Source organism: Mustela nigripes, chromosome 12 (assembly GCF_022355385.1).
Source record: "Mustela nigripes isolate SB6536 chromosome 12, MUSNIG.SB6536, whole genome shotgun sequence".
Lineage (NCBI taxonomy): Eukaryota > Metazoa > Chordata > Mammalia > Carnivora > Mustelidae > Mustela > Mustela nigripes.
Window position 1 is genome coordinate 116,205,954 of NC_081568.1, and position 21,065 is coordinate 116,227,018.

At 33.4% G+C, this 21,065-nt stretch overlaps 1 long non-coding RNA gene across 4 annotated transcripts in view; it reads right to left on the reverse strand.

The window, feature by feature from the left end:
- LOC132027989 (uncharacterized) overlaps positions 1-21,065 on the reverse strand; it is a 151,093-nt gene that overhangs the window by 43,642 nt on the left and 86,386 nt on the right. The window contains exons 4-6 of one of the 4 annotated variants that reach the window (XR_009407303.1): positions 20,456-20,628; positions 17,965-18,094; positions 17,370-17,463 (exon numbers count right to left, since the gene is read on the reverse strand). This is a non-coding gene — a long non-coding RNA (uncharacterized LOC132027989). The remainder of the gene's footprint in view (positions 1-17,369; positions 17,464-17,964; positions 18,095-20,455; positions 20,629-21,065) is intronic. The other 3 variants (XR_009407302.1, XR_009407301.1, XR_009407304.1) reach the window with 3 other exon arrangements.

The following is a 21,065-nucleotide window of genomic DNA, read 5'->3' on the forward strand; positions in this document are numbered from 1 at the left end:
AGGAAAATTGAAGACAGCAAAACTATCCTAAGTGAAGCACAAATAGAAAAAGACCTCAAGAAAATGAATGGAGATTCAGTTACCTATAGGAAAATAAGCAGACTAATAGATGTGTAATTTAATCCCAGAGGAAAATGAAAAATATTTTTAAATAATCACCACAAATTTTCTAAATTTGGTGAAAAATACAAATCCACAGATAAAACTCAAGAAATCCTGAGCAGAATAAACCTAAAAAGCAAACAAACAAACAAAAACCCAAGTGATCTTTACAAACCACAACATAATCAAGATGTCAGAAACAAGAAATAAAGAGGAAGTCTGAAAAGCAGCCAGAGAGAGAGAAAAGACATTTTGTGCAGAAGAATAAAGATAAGAATGATGAAGAACTTCTCATCGAAAACTAGGCAAACCACAAGACAATGGATTGCCAACTTTAAAATACTGAAAACAAAAACAAACCCAAAAATGAATTCTGTACCCAGAAGAAATATCTTCAAAAAAAATAAGGGCAAAATAAAGACCCTTGATAGACAGGTAAATAATCAATGCTAGAAAACTGGCAGTATAAGAAATGCTAAAGTAAGCCCTTCATCCTAAAGAAGTGATATCAGAGGGAAATGTAATTTTACAAAAAGGAATAGGAAGTATCAGAAATGTAAATACGTAAGTAAAAATAAATGACACTTTTTCATATTTTTAATCTCCTTCAAAATAATTGATTATTTAAATCAAAGCAATTACATGCATTATAGGATTTATAAAATACTAGTAAGCTAAATATATGACAATAGCATTGTTGTGAAGTTCTAACCATAAATGTGAAATGGTATAATATTATTTACAGGTGAATTCTGATGACTTAAAGAAATATATTTTAAACTCACAGTAATCACTAGAACTTTAAACCAAAAAGGTAGTTAACTAATAAATCAATGAAAGAGAGGATGAGACAAATAGAAAAAAATAGAAAGATGATATATTTACAACCATATCAACAATTAAATTAGAGGTTGCCAGACTGGGTTTAAATTAAGGAAGGAAAAAAATTGAAAATCTACTTGAAATATAAAGACACATAGAGTTCAAAAGTAAAAAGTGGAATATATACCATATAAACACTATTCAAAAGAAAGCTGACAAGTCTGTATTGATATCAGATACAGCAGACTTCAGATCAAGGCTTATGACCAAGGATAAAAATAAACATTTTGTGATGATAAAGGATTACTGCAAGAACACAAAACAATATTAAAGGTGTATGCACCTAATAACAGCATTTAAAAACATGAAGCAAAATTAATAAATTTGAAAAAATTAGACAACTTTGCAATTATAGCTAGAGATTTCAATGCCCCTCAAAAATACATTCTTTTGAAGTACATATGAAATACTCACCAAAACGTCCCACAAACTGGACCAAAAAAAGGTTTCAATAAATTTAAAAGAATTAATATGCAAAGTTAAGTTCTCTGCCTGCAACAGAATCAAAACTATAAATCAAATACAATAATATATTTGGAACACCTTCCACTTTAAGAGAAAGAAAAATAAAGAGCAAATTAAATAAAAAAAGAGCAGAAGAAAAAAACAATAAAGAATAGAAAGCCATAAAATAGAAGGAGTTCTAATGATAAAGAAAACCCAACAAAATAAAAAGCTGGGTCTTCAAAAGATTGATAAAAATGATAAAACTAGCTAGACTAGTCAAGGAAAAAAGAGAAGATACAAATTACCAATAACAGAAATAGAAAAGGGTAAATCACCATAGATATTACAATACTAAAAAAAATACTTAAAACAATACTAAGAAAAAAATCATAGATTACTCTATGTCAGTAAGTTTGAGAACTCAGATGAAATGAACAGATTCCATGGAAGATACAAATTATCAAAACTTAGTACTCCTACACCTTTTAAAAACTTGCCACAAAGTGGGACACCTGAGTGGCTTAGTTGGTTGAGCAACTGCCTTTGGCTCAGGTCATGATCCCTAACTTCCAGGATTGAGTCCCGCATCCAGCTCCCAGCTCCTTAGGGAGTCTGCTTCTCCCTCTGACCTTCTCCTCTCTCATGCTCTCTCTCACTCACTTATTCTCTCTCAAATAAATAAATAAATACAATCTTTAAAATTTTTTTTTTCTAAAAAAAAAACTTGCTGCAAAGAATATCCTGGGTCCATATGGCCTCAGTGAGGAGTTCTATCAAACATTTAAGGTAGAAATGTTATTAACTCTCCACAAACTCTTCCAGAAAATGAAAGCAAAGGAAATACTTCCCAACTCATTCTAAGAATCCAAGCAATGATATTGCAAGAAAACCAAAACCCAGTATTCATCATGAATAAGAAATGCAAAACTCCTTAACAGAATTTTAGCAAAGTGAATCCCACAATATAAAAAAGGATAATACATAATGATCAAATGGAATTTATCCCACAAAAGCAACGTTGGTTTAACATTCAAAATCAGTCAATGTAATTCATCAATCATATTAACTGAAAAAAACCACACAGAGATGAAAAAAGAGAATCTCAAAAAATACAGAAAAAGCATCTGTTTCAGAAACGTAAAATTTAACTTTTGAAAAAACATAATTCACTATACTGACAATATACATGTGATCATCTCAAAAGATGGAAAAAAAATTTGACAAAATACAACACCCATTTACAATAAATTCTCAGGAACCAGAAATAAAAAGGAACTTCCTCAACCCGATAACACACCAAAAAAAAAAAAAAAAAAAAAAAAAAACCCAGAAAAAAAGAAAACCTACTACTAAAGTCATACATATGAAAAAAAGACTGGGATTCAAAGTCAATATGTAAAATCAACTTTATTTCTACATACCTCAAACAACTGGAAACTGAAATTCAAAAAGCAGTACAATTTAACAATAGCAGCAAAACAGGTGCTTGAGTGGCTCAGTAAGTTAAGGCTAAGCGTTGGCCTTGGGCTCAGGTCATAAACCCACACACAGTCCTGGGCTTGGGCGGAGGGTAGTCCCTGCTCAGAGGGGAGTCTGCTTCTCCCCCTCTCTCTGCCACCCCCCATATGGGCATACGCACTCCCTCTTTCTCACTGACTCTCTCTCTCTCTCTAATAAATAAAATCTTTTTTTAAAAAAAGCAATTAAAAAACTGGAAGTAATTGGGAATAAGTATTAAAAAATGGGTGCAAGATCTGTACAATGAAAACTATAAAACACTGCTGATCAAGATTAAAGATCTGCACATCTGAAGAGGTATACCATGTTTATGGAGACGATCCAATTCTCCCCAAACAAATCTATAGATTTTATACAATTCTACTCAAACCCTAGGTAAGACTTTTTATAATAATTGGCATGCTTATTTTAAAAATTTATATGAAAGAGACACCTGGCTTACTCAGTCAGTAGAACATGCGACTCTTGATCTTTGGGGTTGTGGGTTGAGGGGATAGAAATTATTTGTTTTTTGTTGTTGTTGTTGTTGTTGTTGTTGCTGATTACTTTGTAAAAATTTTTTTGATTGCAATTTATATGAAAATACAAAAAGAATCTTGAAAAAAGGGGGGAAAAAGCCCACAAAGTCAGAGGACTTAGACTATCTTATTTCAAGACTTACATTTGAGCTATCATAACAAAGATGGTCTGATACTAAAAGAAAGACATATAGATCAATAGTACAGAATATAAATTAATATATATCTATGATCTGCCAATTTTCAATAAATGCATCAAATTAACACAATGAGGAAGGAGTGGTCTCTTTAACAAAAAGTGCTGGAACAACTACATATTCACGTGTAAAAAAATGAAACTCTATCCTTACACCTCACACTTTATATAAAAATTAACCCAAAATGGACTGCAGACATAAATATAAGAGCAAAAATTATAAAATTTCTTGAAGAAAATATATGAGAAAATCTTTGTGACCCTCAGTCAAATTCTTATGATAGGACACAAAAGACATGAACTATAAAAAAAGAAAATCAGCAAACTGGCTTTTATCAGAAGTAAAAATTAAAGAAGTAAATTTTACTTTTCAAAAGACTGTTAAGAAAATGGGAGAAAATATTTGCAAAAGATTAATCTGATAAAGGATTTTAATCCATAATAGTTAAGAGTTCTTATAATTCAAAAGTAAGGTTAAGAACTCAATTCCCTAAAATAGACCAAAGATTTAAACAGACACTTCTCAAAAAAATACTACAAATGGAATATAAGCACATGAAAAGAAGCTCAACATCCTTAATCATTAGGAAAATGAAAATTAAAACCACAATGAGATGTAACTAGATACAACATACCCACTATATGTGGCTAAAATTAAAACACTGATAACATTAAATAATAAAAAGACTGTAGAGCAGGTGAACTTTCATACATCGCTAGTGGGAATGTAAAATGATACAATCCCTTTGGAAAACAGTTTGGATTACATCTTTAAAATTGGTGAACTTTATATAATTTATATCTCAATAAAGCTCAATTTTAAAAATCAACTTGACATTTTTCAATAAGTAAATAAAATTCTGATAATACCTTGTAGTGGGGTTTAACAGTTTTTAAATACTAGTTAATTTTTTCCTCCACTTGAGCAGTAGCTAGGCTCACCTTGCCTCAGGAAAAGCAGTGGCGGCGGAAAGGAGAAAAAAGGAGTCTTTTTCCTAACCTATAAATTTCAAAATCCTTGACTTTGAGAAAAATAGGAAGGACTCAGAACATATGCTTCCCAAACAAAAAAGGGAATGTGGGGATTGGAATGAGCAAACCTGTTAAGGAGCCACTATATAGCTCCAACTGATTTTTAGCATATAGAAATGTGGATCCAGTGTTGCCAGATCATTCTTTCTACCCACACCCAAAAATCTGGAAATTCAGATTTCTATGTGAATTTTCCCAATTTTTGAAATACTTCCCAAGTAATATGCACTCCTCTGGGTCAAAGTCAGCCTATGTTTTTGCAGTATTTGGCACAGAAAAGAAATTCAAAGCACTCTAAAAACAAAACAAAGAAAAACAAGACTTCCTCACTAAACTTGATGAAGATTCCGTGAATGGGGAAAAGAATCAAAGGAATGATGGCTTTAGACAACTGTTCTTACAAGAGAACAGAGGCAATTTGTGGCCTGCTTCCTAGGTATGGACTCAGGAAGGTAGGAAGATCCCACAGAACTGAAAGGGATACTGTAAAAGGCAAACAAGGTATTATCCTCAGAATTTCCTGGGCCCCACTCCAGCCCAGCAAAGCTTAGACAGGGGGCAGTCTCACAGAATTCTCCATATGTTAGTGGAGTTTGGGGACCACAGAAAGATTACAATGTTATCAATTGCATGGAAATTCTAAGAAGAGTTGCTTTACCAGCTAATACCTTGTGGATGAGAATGAGGAAAGAGCAGCAACCTATTATGATGACCCATAACTTCAGAAATAAAATGAAAGGATGAGCATTTCTACAAATGCCACCACTGTGAAAAGATGAAGATGTCTAGTTTGGCCCACCACTCCCATCCAAGAATTAACAGAGGTTTAAAAAAAAAAAAAAAAAAAAAGGAAAAAGTAAGAGACCTCTAGTTAAGATTAAAATTTCAGTCACCTAGGCAGAACAGAAGTTCAAAATAGAAACTTGAGTTTCAAAAAAATACAAAAAGTATATCCCCTTGAATATCTGACATTGTAGACAGATGTACGTCTACCATCTGTTGTAAGCAGGGAGGTTATCAAGGGAAGGGGGAAGCATTTTATTTTCTTTCTTTGGATAAATTACACCAAATACTGAATTTGGTAATAAGCCCTAAAGTTAGACTATCAGAGCATAAGACTTCAAATCACTATTACTCGAAAGACTAGAGAACTAAACTCTTCAGATGACCTCTATTAATAATTTCACTAGATAGACTGACTGAATTATCAAACACATTTATTAACTTTCCCAAATTCACTTTGCAAGTAATAAATTATCTTAGGGCAAGTGTATATGATTGGTAACACTAAACAAAATGAGCAAAACTTACTCATTCTGGAACTATTTAAATAAATACAATAATAGTACCACCAGAAACCATTTTTAACATTAGGGAACGTGTTTATCTGAGACATTAACAAGGTGGAAGCAGAGAGGTTGTCACAGTGTGTGAGTGTTTGGGTTTTTTAAAATTGCATTTCTGGGGCACCTGTGTGGCTCAGTGGGTTAAGCCTCTGCCTTGGCTCAGTGGGTTAAGCCTCTGCCTTGTCTCACCGTCCTGGGATCAAGCCCTGCATTGGGCTCTCTGCTCAGCAAGGAGCCTGCTTCCCCCTCTCTCTCTGCCTGCCTCTCTGCCTACTTGTGATCTCTCTCTGTCAAATAAATAAAATCTTTTTTAAAAATTGCATTTCTAATTTTTCTAAAATGACCACACACACAGTCCTTTAATTTCCAGAAAATAATTAGAAAGTATGTGTTTTAAAATAAAAGACAAGGCTTTTAATTATCCCTTCAATATACTCTTAGAAATTTAAGCACACATTGTCTGATTAAACATGATTAATACTGAGATCTATCCTGTTGCAATTAATCCTAGCAATTCAGACAAGTGATGATTTGCCATCACTCTTAAAATCCACAAACTTTTCTTTGGTCTATCAGCCTTTTCATTATTTGCCTCTGCCTAACTCTTTAACCTCATTTCCTACCCCTCCCCATTCATCCACTCTGCTCCTTGCTGACCTTTGAAGACCTCAAACCTACAACTATGCACTTGTCTCATCCTGCTGCCAGGTGCGTACTGCTGTAAAATTCATATAGCTTGTTCCCTCACATCATGCAGACTTCTGTTTAAATATCACCTCCAGAGAGAAAACTTCTCTAACAACGCTTTCTGAAGTAGTATAGTCCATTACTCTCTATCCCCTTTACTTGCTTTTTTGTTCTCCCCACAGCAAATCAAATATATACTTACCTGTTTTAATGTAAGCTTGATAAGAACTGAGACTTCATCTCATTAACTGTTACACATCTAGAGCCTAGAATGTGCCTGGCATAAACAATGACTGGCATAACAATGAATTATCATGGAAGTGAATCTGTTTAGTTAACTACGTGGGAATATTTGAATATTCAAGAAAGGTTTCAAATAATGACAATGGAATGAGGAATACAAAGAACAGTAATAGTTATGGTAGCCATATGAACCTAGAATACCTGTGGCTAGAAAAGGTTAAAGGCTGGAGGAACTGGATTAGCACCAGAATTAGAGTTTTTTAGTAGTTTGAGGATGACTGGCAGGATGGATGCAAAAGGAAGCCAGGCTGCAGTTGGTCGAGGCCTAAACAGAAAGGAAAAAAACCTCTTTTTTTAATCCCACCTATTCTCCCTCATCTTCCTTTCTCTAAAGTTTACTCTCAGTGTATACTCTCTTTACCTCCTCCTCTTTTGCTTCCTCGGTCATAAAGTGTTTTTCACTTGTAGATTACACTCCAAGTTTCTCCTCCTATGAATCAGCCTCAGCAGAATAAATGTTCTCTAATGACAAACTATTAAGAATATATTTGATATTCCTTTAAATGCCAAGAACACCAACATCATTATCAGCAGTCTCACACCCATCATGAAGGCAATAGACTAAAACAGAATCATAAAGCCATTCGCTTTAACAAACTCTTACATCAAGAACTGAATGCTTTATGACTTCATCTGTTTAATTTTCTTCTCTACCTTCTCCAGAATATATCTCTAAAATACAATCAACATGCATTACTTATCTTTATTGAGGTATAATTGATATATTAAAATTGCACATATTTAATGTATGCATTGTGATGGGTTTGGACATACACATGCACCCTTACCATTGCCACTGTCAAGTTACTATAAATGTATGTATTATCTCCAAAACTTTCCTAGTATTTCTCTTGTGTCTTTGTTTTTGTTCTAAGAACACTTAACAAGAGATCTATCCTCTTAATATATTTTAAAGTTCAACTATCATATTGTTAACTATAGGCACCATGTTTTACAAAAAACAATCAACATCTTTGACTTTTATCCTTACACTCCATCAAAAAACTCATGACATATTCACTGAAGTATATTTGCTAAAATCCTAAGCCTGAAATTACCTTTTTTAAGTTGATCTTGGTGCCTATTAATGTTGAAGAGGAAGAAGAAGAAGGAGGAAGAGAAGGAAGGAGGAGAGAAGGAGGAGGGGGAGAAAATAAAGAAAAGAAGAGAAGAGAAGGGAAGGGAAAAGAGAAGAGAAAACTGACAAAAGAGTACCATCAGGCTTATAAATGACTGTATATTCCCACACCTCACTAAATGACACTGGCATTCAACTGAACTTTTTGAAGAATAAACTATAATAATAGAGCTTATTCTTCATATTTTTCATATAATAAACTATAATAAAACAATTTTTATTTATATTATAAATTAATATTATAAATTTTGTTTATTTTAAAATTTATTAATTTTTAATTTTATTAAATTTTTGTTAAATAATTTTATTCATTAAAATTTTATTAAAATAAATAAAACTATAATAAAAATAAATAAAGGAGGAGGGGAGGAGGAGGACAGGGAGGAGGGAGTGGGGAGGATGTGGAGGGGAAGAAGGAAGAGGAGAAAACAAAGAAAAGAAGAAAAGAGAACAGAAGAGAAAACTGACAAAACAGTACCATCAGGCTTATAAATGATTGTATATTCCCACACCTCACCAAATGACACTGGCATTCAACTGGACTTTTTGAAGAATAAACTCTAACACTTTAGCAGCAGCCAACATAATAGCATCTATTAATTTCAAATACCTCCCAAAATTTCTTATCCCAGGAGGTCAACTTACTCATTTGAAAACCTCCCATAAGAGGTTACAGCTAGAACACGATCCCTGTAATTCAAACTGAGTCTTGAGAAAGTAAACTGTAAATCAAAATTTTAGGAGAAATTCATAATGAAGTTCATGTTTTGCCCATTAATCCTCCAAAGCAAAGAAAAATCCAAGCAGGGAGAATGGGTTTATTTTTTTTTAATATCAGTATATTCACAAATGACAAAGCATTAAGATTTATAAACTACATGATGCCCTACTTATAGCTAACCAATATATTTAATAACAAGATATCAAGTCATAAATTATTTATTTCACTATTTTGGTAACTATGCTTAAATTAACTTCAATTAAAACCATAAGTTCAAGGCTTAAGAGGAAAAAAAGTTAATTCTACAAATTAAAAATCAAATTCCTAGAGCATTATTCTCCTCTACATCTTTCCCTATGTCATCTAAATCCCCAAACCCACACTCCCTCTCTCTCTCATTGCACATTCAAGTCTAAAATATTATCAAATCTGACAGAGTAAGTATAAAATATGTGTAGCTAGCAGTGTGACTTTATTACTTGCTTTTGTGAGTTCCAATACTGAATGCTATTACAAAAGGGTGATCATTTCTGTATATGTCTCTCCCCAGTCCTTACAAAAGCTGTGCCTTCACTGACATGTGTTCAATAGAGAAAATGACAAGTGCAGAATATAACAACTGTATTTGTCTGTATTACCACAACATATTTACCAACTGTGACAGGAAAGGTCCAAAGTTACTTTATTTAGCAGCCTAATCTAGCTTAAAACAAAATACATGTCCTAAAAGCATTTCTATTCTGAAATAACTCATAACTATAAAAGGTTAAGTATTTACAGAACAGAAATCTAGGATAGTAAGAGCAGAAAAATATTCTTTCTTTCATTTTCACTAAGTTGGTGTTAATGAAATGCAACAATGCTATCAGTGTAGTACAATGAACACAAAAAGGTGTCCAATGTACAAAGAAAACATGAAAATTCCTACTGACAACAGTGAAAACAAAAACTGTATTTTCTCTTTCCTTCCACATGCCCTTTTTGTTAGCTTGAGAGCTTATGACTTTATCTGTATACTATTCAAAAAAATAATAATATTGGTTGCAGTATGCCTAGATAGAGGCTTAAAAAATAACTAAGTAAAATTATATTTCTCTGTTTCCATAGAAGATCCATCATACAGGACCCATTCTCACTTCCCTATGTTAAACAAGCTGTGGTAAATGCAGCTAAACAAGAGAAAAATACCTAAGTAACTCTCAGAAGTAGCATATACAGACACTATATCTTTGTTGAAATCTCAAATCCTACATTATCTAAGATTTAAATCACCTTTAAAGCAGAATTTAGTAAAATTTTAAACTCATATTGTGCCTATCTTTTCTTGTAAGTAGCTATATAGTCTTAGTAACATGCTTGTGTCTGATATTACCCATATAAATAAAAGCACAGAGTCATTTCAGGGATTAATAGAAAAACAGACATCTGCATGGAACATTTCCCTCATTAGATATTATCATGTTAGCATATTTCTCCTATTTCTGATTTTACTACAAAACAAAATGAGCTGACTTTTATCCTTAAGTTTCTCTCTATATATCGCCAATAATGCAAATACTTTAATTGCACATTAGAAAAATCTCATTTTCCTCCAAAGATTGCTACAGAAATTAGCCCCAAAGAGACTTCATAACACATAAAAATCAAAATATGACTAAGTCAAATTGGCATACCAGCTACCATTTACACCAAATGTTACTTTAAATATTACTTTAAATTAAATGCTATCTTCAGTAAATTTCTGGTGAGATCACATGGGTCATTAAAATGTTATCCGGCCTCTTCCTAAATTAATGCCAAACTGAATCAATTAGGCAATAATCAATTAACCAAAAACTATACATTAATCAACTGACATTACATCTAGCCAAACTGTATATTCAAAAAGCAATTCACTCTTTTGTCAGAAAGTCATATTTGGGAGTAGTGGGAGTATAAATTGACACTTCTCTAGAAAGCAACTTGGGTTAATATATACCAAATATTAGTGTTAATTTTCTTTGACCAATAATTCTACTCCTAAGAATTGTCCTAAAGAAAAAATAAGAAATGCATATAAAGTTCATATATATATAAATATATATATATATAGAGAGAGAGAGAGAGAGAGATTGATGTACATCTTAAATTTACTTATTGGGGCAGGAAAAAATGCAAACTTCAAAAAGAACTTAGTTTAAAAAATGAATACTGTGCAGCCATTTAAATCATAATTATGAATAAAATGTAATGACCTAATAAAATTCTCAGCACATACACAGAAAGTGCACCAAAATATTCACAGTGATTTCCTCTAGCTGGTACAATTATGGGCTATTTTATTTATTTTTTTACATTTTTAGAAGCTAATATTGCTATTCAGGAATATTTGGGAGTGGCAAGCTGGCTCAGTCAGTACAGCATGCAACTCTTGATCTTGAGATCATGACTTCAAGTCCCACATTGGGCACACAGCTTACTGAAGAAAAAAAAGACTATCTGAATATTCTATATTGAACTATTATAAACAAATTGTTTTTGTTAAAAGGGATTTCATTGATAGTCATAAAATATTTCACATAAATGGTGAAGAAAGGACTCCTTGTCCTAACTAGATGACTGTCATCTTTAGTTGGCTTCACTAGAAGCACCAAGGACAGAGATAACCCTTCCCCTGTTAATACCTATTAACTATCAAATAGTAGAGCATTCATGTTAACAATTTGTTTTTCCATCTAGGGGTAAATTTATTTAACAAGTTTCTTTTAGTAGAGGCAATTAGTACAATAAAACACTGCATTTCTCAGTACAGGCAATTAGTACAACAAAACTGAGAAAGGGATAGGATCCAGTACTTATTGAGTATGTAAAAAACAAGAACTAAACCCCTTATAGACTCCATTTAATCCACACAACCTTACAAAAGTAGGTATTATTATCCCTGTTTATTAGCGGAGGTAACTGAATCTCAGAAGTTAGGCTATTTATCTAAGTTTACTAAGGTACTAAATGCTGATACTGGAATTTGAACCCAGCTTTTCCATATGCCAGAACCCCTAATAATATCAGTGAAAGGAAGTAACTATAATGGTGGGATTGTTCATCCTGCATAAGTCTTGAAAATATTTCAGCTATGAAACACTAAATAATTTTGAAAAAGGCAACTGCTAGTTTACTGAAAATTACTAGTTTTTACCACATTCTACATAGTCAAGTGAAAGGCAAATAAACATTTTAACTAACATTCAACAAGATAATGCCTAATATTAATTGTTTCTGAAAGCAAGAGGTGTTTAATAAATATTTGGTGGTACTGAACCAAATGGAGAATAGGTGACACTTCCTCTCTCTCTCTCTCTCTCTCTCTCTATATATATATATATATATATATGTAAATATTTCCCTGTCACTTTGCAAAAGATACATGAATATGCTTTCACTCAAGATATAAAAAATTTAATTTACTAAATTATAATGTAATATATAATTAATATGTTAGACAACTATTGATCATTAGATAGAAAAGATGTGTGTATGCCAGAGGTTGTAGGGGTGGGAATAGTTACTATTATATGGAGAAAGAAATACCACATCAGGGTGGTGCATTTAGTCAATGCCATATTGATTAAGGATCTGTAAGTAGATGAAATAATTAAGAAAATTTCCATTTAACTCTTAAAATCCAACAATTAAAAATTCTTTTTAAATATTTTATTTATTTATTTGACACACAGAGATCACAAGTAGGCAGAGAGGCAGACAGAGAGAGAGGGGGGAAGCAGGCTCCCTGCTGACCAGAGAGCCCGATGTGGGGCTTGATCCCAGGACCCTGAGGTCATGACCTGAGCCGAAAGCAGAGGCTTTAACCCACTGAGCCACCCAGGTGCCCCAAAATCCAACAATTAAAAATTTTAATCTGTATACTACTTTCCTTTACATAAAGCATTCCAGCGATTTCTATAATTTTCCTATTTGCATAAGACTATTTGAAATAATAGCTCCTAGTAATTTAAATAATCTGTTAAAATGCTGCTAACAAAGTCAGAGTTAAATTGGTATTTTTTTGGTTCACAAACATATGCTCTGAATAATTTTTGCCTATTTTTACCAATATATAAAATCTACACCATCTATACCATTTAGATCATTAAACCAAGTTAAGGCTCATGTCACCTGTAAATTTCCAAAGTCAAAATTTTTGTCATTGATGAATGCACCGAAGGTCAACTTCACATATGCTGAAATAGACAAAGCAATTTAAACTGCTATAGACAATCAAGGAGCACAGTGGGACTAAAGCACACCAAGTATGTATACTTTATACATATATATTCAGCAACAAGCACTACAGTAGACCCTTAAATAAGATTAAATGTGTGCATGCTCACATACCCCAAAGATTACCCCTCTGAAGATATAAAGAATTAAGAGTATCTAGTGAAATAACAGATTCTGGATGTATTGATATTTCTCAAAAGTGTGTTCAAATTTAAACTCTGGCACAGAATGGATAAGTGACTCATGGATAATCAAGAAATTAATTACCAGCACACCCAAGATTATTTGTACAGTTTAAAATTTAAATAAGACCAACTCATAAAAATTTTATCAGTATGCCTTATATATTCTTCATAAATAATAATAAATTATATAATTTAAGTGAATAAATAGAAAAATATGGACCAATATTGTAGTATTATTTAATATCACCTAAGATTATTAACCAAGATAAAATTATAATTAAGATGGAAATAATTAATAAAATCTGTTGAATTAAACTTATAAAATTAGTCTCATCTACTGTTTTTTTTTTTAATTTATTTATTTGACAGACAGAGATCACAAGGAGGCAGAGAGACGGAAGAAGAAGCAAGCTCCCCGCTGAGCAGAGAGCCCGATGCGGGGCTCGATCCCAGGACCCTGAGATCATGACCTGAGCCGAAAGCAGAGGCTTTAACCCACTGAGCCACCCAGGTGCCCTCATCTACTGTTTTAATAACTTGTTTTCCAGGCAATTTTTATGTAAAATTGTCAATCTTGTCACATTTAAAACTTGTGTAAGATTTGTAAATATAGGCCAATTTTTAACCAGTTCAGAAAGTAAAAAAGTTAAAAAAAAAAAAAGAACCACATAGTAATTTCTGAAAATGTTTAAATAACTTGTCACAGTTACTCAGATGTTAAGGTAGCTCATCTTACTCATTGTTACATTCCCAGACCAAGCACAGTACCTGTGACACTACCAGTAGTCAATTACAACTGAGGTTTCATCCTTCACAGGCTATACCAAATTATTTTTTATTAAGATTTCCCACCCTGGGAGCACCTGGGTGGCTTGGTCATTAGGCATCTGCCTTCGGCTCAGGTCAGGATCCCAGGGTCCTTGAGACCTGCATGGGGCTCCCAGCATAGTGGGTCACCTGCTTCTCCCTCTCCCACTCCCCCTGCTTGTGTTCCCTCTGTCACTGTTTCTCTGTCAAATTAACAAATAAAATCTTTTTTTTTTTAAATTTCCCACCCTGAACATTGAGTGCATGTATGCCTCTGCCCATTTATCTGGTAAGAGGACTATCTTTAATCACAGACTCAAGTGACTATATGGCACCAAAAAAAGTTAAAAGCTACAGATTGAAACAAAATATGGAATTGCTAAATGTAAGCTGTGTCTCTCAAACACACAGTAAGCAGAGAGCTGAGGTACCTCTAAGAACGGTTCAGAAGAAAGACATCAACTCTGGAAGAAAAGGGGTTTTTTGGCTGCATTTTTTTCACCTTTTGGTTTACTGCTCTTGTTGTCTGGCCTGTTAACCAAAAGCAGATTACTACAGTTCTCCATTTAATTCACTGCCACAAATGCACCTACTGATAGTTATACTACAGCACATTTTAGATATGGTTATCATTAAGTTAAATGCACCTACCACAAATGAACAAATATGAGTGTACATACTAGATAATTCTCTTTGGAATCCAAACATTAGCTTATTAAATACTCTGCTTTATTAATTCCTGTAATCCTTGCTTACTCTCAGAAAAATAGTGGTGAAATCTCACATGATAAAGTAAGCTACATTTCACATTAATTTTCCTTTATACACCACTTAAAATCTTCTTTTGGGAAGCTTAGGTGGCTCAGTGGGTTAAGCATCAACCCTTGGTTTTGGCTCAAGTCACAATCTCATGGGTGGTGAGTCAAGCCCTGTGTTGGGCTCCATACTCAGCAAGGAATCTGCTTGAGGATTCTCTCCCTCTGCCCCTGCCCCACACCTGCTCTCTCTCTCTCTAAAATAAATAAATAAATCTTTTTAAAAAAAAATCTTTGAATATTGAGTATACCGATTTTGTAGGTTAACACCATACAGCCTGGCTCCACCAAGCTCACTGTACATGCTCATCCTCATGCCAAATGTAACTTAATATGTTCCAATTCCACAACAGTACATTAAGAAAAAGCCGAGTTTCAGATTTTACACTGCCTGATTATTAAGATCATATTAGCTCACCACTAGTGGTTTAGTCACCGTATCAACTAGTCATATTAAATCTTTGGATGCAATGAAAGTTAACAATGCTATTTTTATGTCGTGCAAAAAAAAAAATCATTCAGTCTGTTTTCCCTTTTTGATTACAGTTCATTTAAGGAAAAAATGTTGCTGTATGGCTTGACAATGTTTTATGTGTCTTCGGCTGATAGAACACACAAAACGTTTGAATAGGCCCATTTATTTGAGCAGACGTATTAAATAATACTTTAAATGTGAACATGCATGTCATAAATTTTGTAGTCTCTTTAAAGTAGGATAAATCTGGTATTTAAAATAGTCTTTGTTCAAAGTCATTTTTTTTCTAACAGTCATAAAGGGACTCTGATTTGTGCTGCATGAACAATGCCAGCATCATCATTTTAATGTTATCCATATGGGCTTCTAATAATAGATAAGAGTCTACATTTGTATTATATGTCTTAGAGACATTTAAAATCTAGATAAGGAAAGGCTGATTTCATTGGCCCCATAGTTAAAGGAAAGCAGACCCTAATTAAAAGAATTCTGTTCTGAATTAACTAGTTTGACATGTGCTAATTGACAGTTCCTGTGAAATGGTTCTAATTAAAGTCAATATGTCTTTTTCAATTAAAAGGAAATTAAGAATATACTAATATACATTAACAACTTAATCTGCCTTCAATATCCCATACATCAGCTGCTTTTTCCCCCCTAACATTATTGAAGAACCATCTGACATGAATCATCTACTGTTTGCTTATGGTATCTCATTATTACTTCACACGAGCACAGCAGTAGTATATGTCCCCTTGAGAAAGAGAGTAACCTGCATATGCTTTAATTTTTAGAGCTCCCAACTTTTAATTTATTTAAAAAAAAAAACCACCTTTTTGAATTTAGAAAATGGACATTGTTATTAAGAATTTTTGCTAACTGAAAACAAAGACAAGTGTTCTCAATTAGTTGGTCTTTTTACTATAGGCCTTAGAGGTAATTGCATTTTGCTAGAAAGAAGCTGGACTATGTTTTCATCATTTGGCTTGATTCAAAGCAAAGCTTGATTTGAGTAACATACAGAAAATATCCTTCAAATTTGTTCTGTTTTCCAAGTGAAATTTCGGGGAAATCTCAGGTGGGAATATTTTGCATTGTATATGTAACAGGAAAATAGAAAGCAAAATTGTTTAAATGCCAGCACTAACAGAAGGCCCATCATATTCATGGAAAATATAACATTAGCAAAGCTGTTTATAGAAACATAATTAAAATATTCAAATATGCATTACAAAGCTACGGTATTAACAATTTTAATGCTAGCAAAAGTAATATAAAACTCGAGTACCAATACTAATATACACAGCACTGAAATCACATGGAAAACTATGTAAAAGATTAAAACTATTTTGTTTTGTAGATGACTAAAAATCAGACATTTTAATTATAATTAAAAATATTTTAAAGAAGTTTTAATATTATCAAGATACTATATGCAGTCCTTTAATAAGATACAGCTGATATCCTAATGATAGTTCCATCACAACTCCCTTTGTACAGTTTAAAATTCAACTACAAAATGTGGCTACTTAGAGAAATAGGAAATTATTTTACTTAAGTTCACTAACATTAATTTATGCATGTTAAAATACAGAACAAAAAAAGGTAAACAAGTCATTTTCACTTTTCCACTTTTATTCACTATTTTAAAAACATTAAATTTGCTATCACTTATAGCATTCTGAACATATGCATGATAGAGAGACAGTCAGCCAGCCAGACGATGTAAGATCTCTCATGGAAACCATTTTTTCCAAAGGTACTCTATTCTTCTTTTCCAAGTAGTTACCAAAAACTTTAATGGGGACTCTAAAAATCAGGTGAAGTCTAGTAAATTTCCAGAACGAGTAAATACATATTAACCCATGTTCAAAAAAGCACCTCCATATGATTATAAATATATTCAAACTCAATAATCAAAATGTAGTGGTCTTTCTCACCATTTGGAGCGCCTAGTTTGATTTTCAATCCCAGGATATTGCTCCTTGAGCTGGCATTGACAAACTGCTGCAGTAACATCATGTACTCAGCTTTCTGAAATGGGAGGGAAGCCAGTGTGGCAACTTTTCTGCCCAATTAAAGAGCATTGTCTATAGCAGGCCTATATAACATACAGCCTATAGACTGCACATAGCCATAAAGCAATTGCTCACAACCCACCTACAGATTTGAGAAGAGAATCAAGTAAAAAGACAGACAATATGGCACCCATGTCAGGAACAAGAGATACAGCTGTTCCAAAGATTCCACCTCTTAATTTACATGATATAATACTCGGTATCCAAACTCGTGATAAAAATCAAGGTGATTGGTCAATCCTAACAAAGGCATTCACTGTACCCATGCTAGACTTGTATAAAAACTTCCTAATAGGCAAAAACTATATAGAACTAAAACTAAGAAAAACCTGGAGCAATCATCTGACAGCTTATCTTCTTTGAGCAATCAATAAATATTTACTGATGAGCCTCATGGCTTATACTTGCCATAAGAACTTCTTTTAATCTCTTTTTCTTGCTCTTGTCATTTACTTACCAATGGGTGACCATAAAACTTTTTGTCCAAACAGGAACATTTTTAAAATGAACACAGCAGGGAGTGGTATCATGGACGATGACTGAGTACGAAGCTCTAGAATCAGTCCCTCCACCAAAACAACTACAAGCTGGTAAAAACAAAAACAAAAACTTGTTAGAAACAACTATTTCAGAACTCTGGAGTCTAGCTGAACACTTGTAGCATCCAGGGGAGTACCTGATGAAGAAAAAACTAAGTTTTAGTAAATTTTGGCATTACACATAGCAGCTACAATCCATAAGCCCTGCCAAAAGTAACCAGGGGGACAACAGCCAAAATTCCTGATGCAGCTTTCTGGCATCAGGGCAGACACTAAAGACCTTCTCTAAAAACTAAAAGTATGTGTTTTGATCTACATGGCAGTTCACTGGAGGGCCAACACAGAGCCCTTCAACCTATCAGGTTGCTTTGCTTGCATCACTGAAGGAAGTCACAGAGACATAATAACCAAATTCAAAATTTTTCCCCTCCCTGTATCGAGGTATTTAAGGAAATATCAGGTACGTGGCTGACCACAGAGGTAACAGAATACAGACTTCAGTGACCACACATGACAAGAAATACAGTCTACAAAAACAATGTGGAAAAATCAATAAACAAATGAACGAAGGACTGCAGCCTTCATCGAGTAACAATAGCAATCCTTGGTGCATAAGGAAGAATTTTATTTCTAGAATTACACTACAATATTCAAAATGTCCAAATATCAACAAGAAAATTATAAAGCACACAAATGGAAAAATATTACTCATTCATAGAAAAAAAAAGAAATTGACAGATATCATCCTAAAAAAGCCCAACACTGAACTTAGTATGCAAATACTTGAATTTGCTACTTTAAATATGCTCAATGAGCTGAAGAAAGCCATGGACAATGAACCAAAGTATATTAGGAAAAGTATGGTATAAACAAATAAGGAATATCAACAAAGAGAAATTATTAAAAGATCAAAGTAGAAATTATGGAGCTAAAAAGTACAAAAGTTAAAACAAAAAAATTTTTTTAAAGATTTTATTTATTTATTTGACAGAGAGAGAGATCACAAATAGGCAGAGAGACAGACAGAGAGAGAGATGAGGAGAAGCAGGTTCCCTGCTAAGCAGAGAGCCCCATGCGGAACTCGATCCCAGGCCCCTGGGATCATGACCTGAGCCGAAGGCAGAGGCCCAACCCACTGAGCCACCCAGGCGCCCCAAAACAAAAATTTCATGAGAGGCACTCAACAGCTAATATAAGCAAGCAAAAGAAAGAATCATCACATCTGAAAACAGAGCAATTATAATTGCCTAGTCTGGGGAGAGAAATAAAAACAAAGCAAAATGAACAGGGCCTAAGAGACCTATGGGACACCATCAACATATCAATATATACATTATGGGAGTCCTAGGAAAAGAGAAAGAAAAAGGAGCAGAAAAAAAATTTTTGAAGAAATATTGTGAAAAGCTTCCCAAGTTTGATAAAAGATATGACTATACACATCCAAGAATCTCAACAAACTCTAAGGAGACAAAGAAATCCACACCACATTATTATCAACTTGTGGAAGGACAAAGAATCTCGAAAGCAACAAGAGATAAGCAATTCATCATATACAAGGCATTCTCAAGAAAAATTAATGGCCTTTTTCTTATCAGAAAAGATGAAGGCCAAATGACAAGAAGACATATATTTAAAGAATTGAAAGGGGAAAAAAATGTCAACCAGGAATTCTGTATTCAGCAAAACAATGCTTCAAAAATGAAAAAGAAACTACAACATTCCAAGATAAACAAAAGCTAAAGGAATTCACTAGTAGAAGATGTTCTCTATAAGTAATGCTAATGGAAGTACTTCAGGCTGAAATTAAAGGATAATAGACAGCAAGTTAAAGCCATACAAAGAAATAAAGATCACTGATAAAGGTAACTACCTAGGTAATATAAAACCTAGTATTACTGCTTTTTTTATATACAACTCTTTTTATTTCCTATATCATTTAAAAGACTTGTACTAAATAATAATTATAAATCTATGTTAATGGGCACACAATGCATAAAGATGTAATTTGTGACAATAACAACATAAAGGAGAGGATAAAGCTAGAAAGGAATAGAGTTAATGCATTCAACTGAAGCTAGCAGGTATCAATTCAAATAAAATTTTTATAAATTTTTATGATGTTAACTGTAATTCCTAGTAGCCACTAAAAAAATAACTAAAACCATACATAAAAAGAAATAAATATACTTGAACCAATGTAACACTGTGTATCAGCTACACTCAAATAAAAAAAATTTAATGAAGAGGGAATCTAAATGGTATACTAGAAAAAATCCATCAAACACAAAAGAAGGCAGCACTTGAGGAATGTGAGGAACAAAAAAAGACATGACACATAGAAAAATAGCACAATGGCAGAAATAAGTCCTTTATAACAAATAATGACTATAAAAGTTAAGGGTTGGGCACCTGGGTTGCTCAGTTGGTTGGACGACTGCCTTCGGCTCAGGTCATGATCCTGGAGTCCCGGGATCGAGTCCCACATCGGGCTCCCAGCTCCATGGAGAGTCTGCTTCTCCCTCTGACCTTCTCCTCGCTCATGTTCTCTCTCACTGTTTCTCTCTCAAATAAATAAATAAAATCTTTTAAAAAAAAAAGTTAAGGGTTAAACTCATCAATTAAAAGACAGCTATTCAGCATTATCAACAATAGCCAAACTATGTAAAGAGCCCAAATGTCCATCAACTGGTGAATGGATAAAAGTGTGATATATATACATGATGGAATATTATTCAACCATCAAAAAGAGTGAGACCTTGCCATTCACAACAACATGGATAGAACTAGAATGTGTTATGCTAAGTGAAATAAGTCAGAGAAAGACAAATACCATATGATTTCACTCATATGTGGAATTTAAGAAACAATAACAGATGAACATATGGTGAGGGGAAGAGAGGAGGCAAACTGTAAGAGAGTCTTAGAAATAGAAAACAAATAAGTAAAAGAGGGAGGCGGGGGGAAGGGCTAGATGTGTGATGGGTATTAAGGAGGACACTTGATATGATGAGCCCTTATA